General features: G+C 44.8%; 1 long non-coding RNA gene across 1 annotated transcript; it reads left to right on the top strand.

The window, feature by feature from the left end:
• Positions 1 to 6,512: 6,512 nt before the first annotated feature.
• LOC116793392 lies at positions 6,513 to 7,465 on the top strand. Its single transcript, XR_004359469.1, has 2 exons — positions 6,513 to 6,902; positions 7,235 to 7,465. It is a non-coding gene; the product is annotated as an uncharacterized LOC116793392 (long non-coding RNA).
• Positions 7,466 to 8,390: the final 925 nt, after the last annotated feature.

Here is an 8,390-nt window from a genome sequence, read left to right as displayed (position 1 = left end):
GTTTACTTGCAATGAGTCCAACAAAGAAATTAATTTCTTAGATGACAAGAAAAGGTTATCTAGAACTGGGAAAACACAGGAGACAAAGATTTCCACTAATAAAACAAATATCAGACTCTGAGCTGAATTTGAAGCTATCTTTTTTTCCTCTGAAAGATTTTAAATCCCTGTAGCCCAAACACTAGAGCTACAAAGAAAACATCCTACAACCTGCCCTGCTAAAAACACAAGAAGAGCAGAATGAGCCAGAGCTCTTTTCAGCACGTGAGTTACTCCCTCAGCCACATGCACGCTGCTCCTCAGGCAAGGCCCAGAATGAGGAAATGTACTGCAACCCAAATTCCAGACTTAAAAGCAAACCACACTTTGAGCTACTAGTTGATTTACTGTCCAAAAACTTCAGTACAATATAATTTCAGAATTCAGGACATGCCCTTTTCACAAGTACAAAGGTGTTTCTCATGACTCCAAAAAGTAACAAAACACACACCTTCCTAGTCTGATCTTACTGATTTTATTGATCTGTTTATTCCCAAGAGATAGTCCCATCTTATTTTCCAATTATCAATTTTTTCATAAATATTTCCACAAACAGGCACCACTTTCCTCTATGCCCCCCTTTTTTCCTCTCACTATAATACACAGCCTTCAGTTATTGCTCTCATTTCATTCTTTTCACACTTTTCTATGCACATCAAGTGAGCAAACTGACCTGGTTTATCCACATGCCCACAGGAAGCCAGCCACAAACATGAGACACAGAGGTTTGATTTCGAAAAAGTCATTATAAAAAAAAGAGCAGATTCCCTGTTTCTGCTGCCCAAAGATATGCTCCCACCAGTTCTTATAGCAATTCAATCCATCTGACATCCAAGAACTCTATCATCACATCACACAACTGGCCTCTATGCTGAATGGCTTGGTGGCAATACTGCACCAACAGGACCAATTTCTATAGATTTGGGGTTAGTTGTAAAAGTTTGTTGAATTTCCCTATTTCATGGCTGCAAAGATTAACATCAAATTTTAATCAATTATAAGCCAAAGCCATGTAGTTCACCTGAAATAATAACCCAAAGAGATTTAGACCCTCAGCTTCTGTCCTACCTTGATCTAATCCTGGTTGCCCAAACCAGTGACAAAGGCCTTCGAGGTCACAATCACCCATTTAGTGCCATTGCTAGCAGTTGAGCAGGGGACCTCCAGGAACCACCATCCTGAGAAAGGATTCCTGCAAGCTGAAGTCCCACAGGAAATCATGACTCTGCTAGGACATTTATAACTTGAGTGAGTGGCTTGAACTAGGTCAGATGGGAAAGGGTTAAGATCTAGGTTTCGATTTCCATGGTGATTAGAAGAAAGAGCTTGTCTGAGGAGCTGTTTGGACCATTAATGCTCCTTTTTAGTATCCTTTGGAAAACACAGGCTATTTGAGAGGGCAGAGGGAAACAATAAGAGGCTGTGTTTTTTTTAAATCTGGTGACTTGAGTAGCTATAATCTTGTCTGTGTAACACTGATCTCAAAGCAATAGAATAGCCAATACAAGACCCTGGCTAGAACAAAATGAAGAGGATAATATAACATTAATGACATAAGTTTACAGAAAATATATTCTTGCACTAGCATGATTTTTAATTAAAAGTTTATTGCTAATTAATAGCACAGATATAGCAGGTTTTTGTAAGGCAGTTGACTTGATGCAAAATGACATTTGATTAAGAAACTCAAAATCAACATGACACATCAAGTGGGCTAGAGACTGATAGGCCCCAGAATGTAATTGCAGATGAGGCCAAACACTAAATAAATGTTTCCAGCTTATATCAATTAAATATCAACACAAAAGAAAACGGTTTCTTTTATCCCACCCTCAAGAGATGACCTTATGTTATGCAGCAGTTTTTTCTGTACTCTGGAAAAAAGCACAAGATGATTACTGAACAAATTTACAGATTAGAGTCATGAAAACAAGGTTCAGTGGTAGAAAACTGTTTAGTTTGCCAGGTAAAGAAGAGTGGAGAAAAGATCACTGTTTTTAATATAGCTAAATGTAAGAAAACATGCCTAAGCCCCACTTCCAGGCTGGCAGCCTCTCTTGAAAGCAGGTAATCTGAAAGGTCACTGCAGAAAAACATTTGTAGGGAGCTTCAGGGAGATACTGTGGGTAAATAGGACCATGGAGATAATTTTGCTTTCAAATTTCCTCCAAAGCTAAAACTACACAAGTGAGGCTTTGGAAAACAGTCGACAGCAGCTGGTGACAGAAACTCACACATTAGAAGAGCAAAACCAACACCTCCCCTCGGAAGCTGCCAAAAGTTTGATTGAAACAGAGGTAAGGAAGCATTTGGGCATCTCATGCGTTCCTTGAAGGTCAAATTGGACAAAACTCAGGTATATGAGAGACAATTAGGAAGGAAATATGATGGATGGCAAGTCTACTGACAGGTCTCGGAGGAACATCCTCATGTGCCAATAACAAACATTCGAGCTCTCCTGCTTCTTCCTTTCATACCTTGTCTTTGCAGATCATGCAGAGCATTAATATTTCCTTTTCCTGAAGGAACTCTCATATCTTGAAAAGCTAAACTTGAAGGGAGCTACTCACACCTGGTGCAACTAAACATTTTGCTTTCTTCAGCAATGAAATCCCACTACATATCACAGCTTTTTTCTGAGGTGTAGAAATGCCAGGTAATGCTGTGATCTCACTCACCTGTTACAAAACCTCTTAGCAAGCGCTCTGAGATCCCCCCAGCCACTGAGAGTCCCACAACAGGACTTGACACATACCAAATGCACCCAGAACATCTGCTGCTTTGTTCTGGCCATAAATATATAGAAAGGAGAGGAAGAAAAAGCCTGCAGAACAATTTATTCTGGATCTCTTTACATCAAAACTCATACATCACACTCCTTCAGGTAATCCCTCTCCCTTTATATCAAGTTGTATTTAGATCATCACATGCAGCTGAACGACTCAAAGCCTGAAACACGAAAGCTCAAGGAACATAAGAAGTGCACGAGGACACGTAAGGAGCACGACAGAGCTGAGGAATTACAGCCCTACCTCCCAATTCCCAGCCAGGGGTTCTTGGGTTCCCACCTGTCAGCCACAGCCGTGTGGAACAGCCCAGCTGTGATTCTGGCCTCGACCAAGCCAGGTACAACACCTCTTCAGCAGCTGTGATTGATCAAGGGCTCTAACACAAGCTCTTTTAACCACACTAAGGGGAGATTTCTGCCACAAGAAGTATTACACTACAGAACCAGCTTAGACAGCTCCAAGCCAAGTTTCTCCCAGCAGAGCCCACCTGTCCACAAGCCAGGACCCAGCTGCAGTGGAGACATTTGTGGTTTCCCTACCTGCCACCTACCTGCCTCCACCATCAATGTGCAGCTTCAAAGGGACACTCAAAAGAAAGCTGGAGGGACAGAGAGGAATCAATGGCAAAACAAAACTAAAAAGCTTTCAAGTGTTTTGGGACTCTAGAAATGAGGGGGTTGTATTTTTAGCCTGCATACAGGCAGCTCAAGGTGCTTTTCTTTGTCCCCATGACAGTAGGTAAGTGAATACACCTGCCTTGCCTCACTCCCTGCTGATGGTAAACACGAGGTCTTGCATTCAGGTTACAACATGGAGTTACTTCAGAGCAGTCCTGTGCCAAAATAGCACATTTCTGAGGGATGCAAAGGTATTCAATAAAAAGCTTTTAAAGGCATATTTTTAAACTTGCAGCAGGAAAGCTTTTCTGTGTCAAGACAGTAATTCTTTTAGCAGCATTGATCAAAATGTCATTCTTTTATGAGTGTACAATACCTTTTAATGGCATACAACAAGCCATTAGGGTTCTACACCTCCGTGCAGCACACAGCTTACTGGAAAATCAGGAACACTGGCCAAGAGACAGCCACTGGGTTTTGTGCCTGTATAAAGGCAGAGTTTCTTCCATTCTCCCCAGCTCTGCTACACCCAAATACATACAAGTGAAGTGACCCAAAAATTAAGCCAAACTTCTCATCAATTCTACAAGAGCTATTTTCCCACACATTTCCCCCAAGAAATACCTCTCATAAACACAGCAAATATTCTGGCTTTCCAAAGTGGGATTCTATCACTAGGATCTGATCTGGCTCTTTGTTTTCCACACCAATGATCACACTTACCCCAAATCAGCACTGACTGAGGAATGAGAGGGGGATGAATTGCACAAAATGGGTTTGATTTTCAGAAATGGGAAGAAGTGCCACCTGCCCTTTGCTAACACTGAGGCCTGGCCAGAATCCATCTACAAATCATCCAGTTCTTTTCAAGTGCTCCAACCCTTCAAAGGGTGACAGCGCTGGTGATTGCATTTGCTCTGCTTGAATGGAAGACTAGCATGGGCTTTCTGGATGCATTCAGCACTTTACAGCCTGATTTTAGTTACAAATATCAACAGGAAAGGGAATGCTTTCTGTCAACCTACCTTCAAGGCTTTTCCCATCAAGGATAAGAGAATATTTATGGGATTTAATCATTACTGTTAACTGAGCAGTGGCAGCAGCAAAAGAGCTTTATTTCACTGTCTGAAATTCTAAGGAATAATAGCAAGGTCTTCTCAGCTACTTCTGAAAGTATAAACAGATAAAACGACAATTCCAATAAAACATAAGGTAAAATTGTAAATCAAAGACAGGAAAACTGACTAGAAAGAGGAGACAGAAAAAAACTGAGGTTCTAAAATCAAAAGCTGGAGTGAAATTAATTACAGTTAAGAAAAGTTTAAGGGGCTGCTTGTCTCTTACCTGTTCAGAAGCAGCCTTGTCCTTCTGACTTCCAGTTATGAGATACTGCAGAGTCTCCTCAGTCATATCTAGAATTTCAAATCAAAGAGAATTTTTTTATTTTACATAATTTTTATAAGCATACATAAATTCAACTCAAACAATACAATTTATGCTCCAGAAGATGCCATTGTCTCAGTCAGAACATCAAAAAGTCAAAAAGTCAACAGTGCTCACATCTCCCCTGCATTCATTATTAAACATACAGTCAGACACAGAGAGGTCACGCCCCAAGACCAGAGCTGTGGCACATGGTCCAACTGATAACCCAGACCAAAACTGGTCAGAATCAGAATTTCATAGTTATCAGGGAATGATTTCTCACTATCACCTACCAGAGAGTTCAGAGTTGCTTCTTCGTTGTTGCAGTCAAAAGAGTAAGTACACATTCAAGCACATGTTTGGGGATTTTTAAACAAACAGATGATTTCTAGGTTACCTGAAGTATGACAGCTAAGAAAACCTGGATTTTGTGGTAGCAACTAATTTCTTGTTGACCTACGCTAAATTCTGTGCAATAAATGCTGTGGCACCATAGGAGAGCTGTTCCTGTCTTTTTTCCCCTAGAGCTTGATTCAGTAAAAGCAACTCCCTATTTCTCTCTCTCATCAGTGATGTAGAAATAAACTCAGGTTTTGAATTAAGGAGGTCAAACAGGACCAACATAAACAGGAACTCGACACATTGAGCACTTCAGCTTCTATCAGCTCGATGTTTCACTTTAAATCTCCATCCCTGAAGGCTTTTAATAACAGGTTTGGAATAGTTTGTCAGAAAATATATAGATGCATTTCATCCCCCTTTTCAGGAAGGAATCAGACCGGATGATGTATCCCAAAGTTTTTGCAGAATAACCTGCCTAGAGAAAGTTTTGCATCCACGTGTTAAACCCAGCGACCACTGTGACGATCCCCACAGTGGCTTGCTGAGCTTTGCCTCTCAGCCCACCACTCTTCCCTACAAAGAGTTCAGGGAACTGCTTGGACATATGGGATCCTCCCGAGCACTAACCTGGTCCGCAGTTTGGCAGGTGCCCGTTTTTTTCAGGACCCTGCAACGCGGAGCCTGTCCCATCACTTCTCCCGGAACGGCAACGGAGGAGCCGGCGGAAGCGCGGCCTGTCCTGAACTGGGAGAGGGCGGCACGGGAGAGGAGCTCTGCCTCCCGCCGCCCTCCCGGGACAGGAGGGATGCCGGGGGCAGCGGGAGGCAGAGTGGAAGCCTGGGCTGCACGAGGGGCACAGTGCACCTTCCGCCAGCGCGGGGGGTTCTCCCGAGCCTCGCGGTGCCCGGAGCCGGACCCCGCAGAAGTGGCGGTGACCGGAGAACGCAAGCCCCGAACCCCGAGCCCCTCCCGCCGTTCAAACGCACCCGCCAGCCCGTCCTCCCGCCCCGCCCCGTATTGACCGTGCCCTCGCCCAATCCTGAGGCGGGAGAGACAAAGCCCCGCCCCCAAAAGGACCAATCAACACTCGGCAAGGGCGGGGGCGGGGCCGCCCGTGCACGCGGAAGGCCTCACGAGCCCCTCGGTCTCTGAAGACGTTGATGGACGTAAGAATGACCCAATAGAAGCTCAGCCTCCCGCCCGTGCGTGGCGCCAATTGGCCATCCCGCCCAGAGCGAGGAGGCGCGTTGCCATGGCGACGAGGGAGCACCGCGGGACGGGACAGGGAACCCCCCGGGCCCCGCGCCAGACCCGGCTGGGCCCGGCCCGCTGTGCGTTCGGCATCTCCGGACCCCAGCAGCGGTGCTGCTCCCAGCCAACCCCGCAGAGAGCGAGACTCCTGTCCTCTGTCACGCAGAGAAGCCACTCAGTGATTACACAATGGTTTGGGGGGCTCGGGTCGAATATCACTACCTGCGCTGTCCCTCAGCGCAGCCCCAGGCCCTGCTTCCATCGACTCGCCAGCGTTCCAGTCACAGCTGTAACCCCGCCAAAGCCATCGAAGCTAGACCTTATGTGTGTTACAAGCCGCTGAAGGAGTTGCTGCTGCCTCTGAGGCACACACAGACCTGACTTGACACAGAGGAAGCCTCCAAACCCAGGAGATGCTGGAGATGGCTTTCTCTCCTTTGTAAGGGAAGCAGCCAGTTTGAGAAATAGAAAGGTTGTTGAAAGAGGTGTCATTAGCACAGGGAAAGCATAAGCCAAGCTTTGGAGTTGGGAAACCTGCATGACTCGTACATCTGTTCATGAGACAATTTAGAAACCAAATTGCTGTAGGCAAAAAATAAGAAAAAAATTACAAATGCACAGACAAATGGTAAATCGTGGTAGCAAGGAACTGCCTGGCTGCCCTGACACTCGATGGAGAAGCAGGGAGAGAACTGAGCTCACTGAAACCCTAAAGGTGTAAATAATGACAGGGAGCTGCTGTTTCTCACAGCCCTCACTCCTTGTTGGCAGGATGGAGTTCAGCTTGTCCAGGCCCTGCTCACAGTGACAGATCTGGGAAACAGTGCAAGGCAAAGCTCCAGGCTGTGATCTCCAGGAGGAAAACAGCACTGGAAATTCACTTCTCCCTTCTTGAAACTGGATTGTGACCGCAGAGCAAGAGAATGCTTGGAACTTAGTCTGCTGTTTGAAGAGGATTGAAGTAAAACAAATATTTTTGTAATAAAAATTTAATATCCTTTTTTTGGGCTTTGTAATCAAAGCAGCTTTCTAAGCTATGCGCGCATGGACAGTAATCCTCCCCTAATCTTGCTCGCCTCAGGCATAGGAGATGCTTAGGAAATAACAAAGCACTGCCTACTACAGGAGAAACTTCTAATTTGTTTTTTTCTAGCTCAGCATAAGGCCAAGCCTCAGGTGCAATGGACCATCACATGAAAAATGTAACAGAGCTCAAACATAAAATACTCTCGCAGATCAAATACCAGATGGCATGAATGGGGTAACTGTGAGATGGTGTTGGGGATGGAAGTCCAGTTCCAGATTCTTTTACCAGAACAAGGTGTCATTTAAATGTGTGAAATCCAGGGAGACAGCAAGAGAACCAGGGTTTTGTGGGGGCCAGAGCCCAGTTATGGTCACTGCTGGGCACATTACAACCATATTTCCTCAGAATTTCCACTACAACTCTTTCCCCATCTCTCATAACTTTGTAACAATTTTCTAATCAGAAACTTTTCTGTCTTGAAAATATATTTAGACCTTTTTTCTTTTAGTATTCCTTCAGCTGAAATCTGCACGGGTAAAAAATTTGAAATTAGGAGCAGCAGTGATCCACACCAACACGTGCCTTTATGTAATTTGGCTTTGATTCACCACTCATAGATGTATGAAATTAGGACTGTGTTTACTGAGCTTACCCTTGAGGACATCTGCTGCTGGTTGATGTAGCTGATGCCTTCATTGGGGAAGATCCCTTTTTTCCCCTTTCACGGACACATGAATTCCTCCAGTCTGCAGGAATGCACGCCAGGTGTGCCGTCCTCCACTCTGCTGGTGTCAAAGCCCTGGTGTCTGAGCAGGGGTGTGAGGGACCCCGCAGAGGCCAACTCTGAGTTTATTTTATTATGGCTAATAGACTAAGACCCATCCTAGTTTGGAATCGAGC

Source organism: Chiroxiphia lanceolata, chromosome 13 (assembly GCF_009829145.1).
Source record: "Chiroxiphia lanceolata isolate bChiLan1 chromosome 13, bChiLan1.pri, whole genome shotgun sequence".
Taxonomy (NCBI): domain Eukaryota; kingdom Metazoa; phylum Chordata; class Aves; order Passeriformes; family Pipridae; genus Chiroxiphia; species Chiroxiphia lanceolata.
This window is presented reverse-complemented; position numbering and strand designations above follow the sequence as displayed.